General features: G+C 49.0%; 1 protein-coding gene across 1 annotated transcript in view; it reads right to left on the bottom strand.

Annotated features, from left to right (window-relative positions):
- Positions 1 to 890, bottom strand: part of EDEM2 (ER degradation enhancing alpha-mannosidase like protein 2) — a 32,046-nt gene that overhangs the window by 16,111 nt on the left and 15,045 nt on the right. The window lies entirely within an intron of this gene.

Genomic DNA, 890 nt, shown 5'->3' with positions numbered 1-890 from the left:
GGAGCTGACACTAAGGGCGCAATAGAAAGTAAATGTTTAGAGAAGAATGATGGCAACATAGGTACAAATATGCTTGATACAATTGACGTATGGGTGTTATAAGAGCTGTAAGAGCCCCCTGGTAAAATGATCTTTTAATTTAAAACATTATATATTATATAAAATTATAAAATTTCTTTTTGACTTAAAAAATAAAGAAGCCCAAGAACTAGAGGCTGCAGCAACTCTTTCTGCTGCCGAAGCTTGCTGTCTGGTTGGAGCAAGCAGCAAACAAGGAGAAGGAATGCCGACTGAGAACGGTGGAGGAAAGACGGTAATGTTCAAAAGGAAGGGAATGACAGACATTTCTTGACACCCGCCCCCCAAGGACAGATCCCACCGAGATGGCTCTCCACTTGCACGCAGTGCACTTTTCAGAATGTTTAGGTCTCAAGACAGCCTTTTAAATGACAACAAGAATGACTGAAGGGAGTAACCAGGGCTTTAGGGAGGAATCACAGGCACGATGCATGCTAGCGGCCACTCAGGCCATGAGCCACAAGTGAGACGTGGACCCGGCTCGCGCTCCTCGGCTCTTCCTCCAAGAGGAGGGGCGCATACTGAAAGGAACAGGACAAGAGAGATGCTGGTGGAAAGTACACGGTGATGTGTTTGGGTGTGAGCAGCCCTCGGCGCCTTGGCCACACCCTGGAGGGAACACAGTGTCCAGCAGCTGCTGCCGAGCCCAGCGGGCTGTCCCACTAGACACACACACACACACACACACACACACACACACACACACACACTGAGGAATGGCTTGCAGCCCTGGACACAGCTGAGCCACAAAACAAACCTCTCTCCTTCCAACAGTGCCTGGGGTTTTGCAAGCATCTCCTCTCTGACTTCAT

The sequence above is a fragment of the Echinops telfairi genome, unplaced genomic scaffold, assembly GCF_000313985.2.
Source record: "Echinops telfairi isolate 266 unplaced genomic scaffold, ASM31398v2 ScPeMD7_5592;HRSCAF=6446, whole genome shotgun sequence".
NCBI lineage: Eukaryota > Metazoa > Chordata > Mammalia > Afrosoricida > Tenrecidae > Echinops > Echinops telfairi.
Note: the sequence above shows the minus strand (reverse complement) of the source record. Positions and strands in the feature narration are given on the sequence as shown.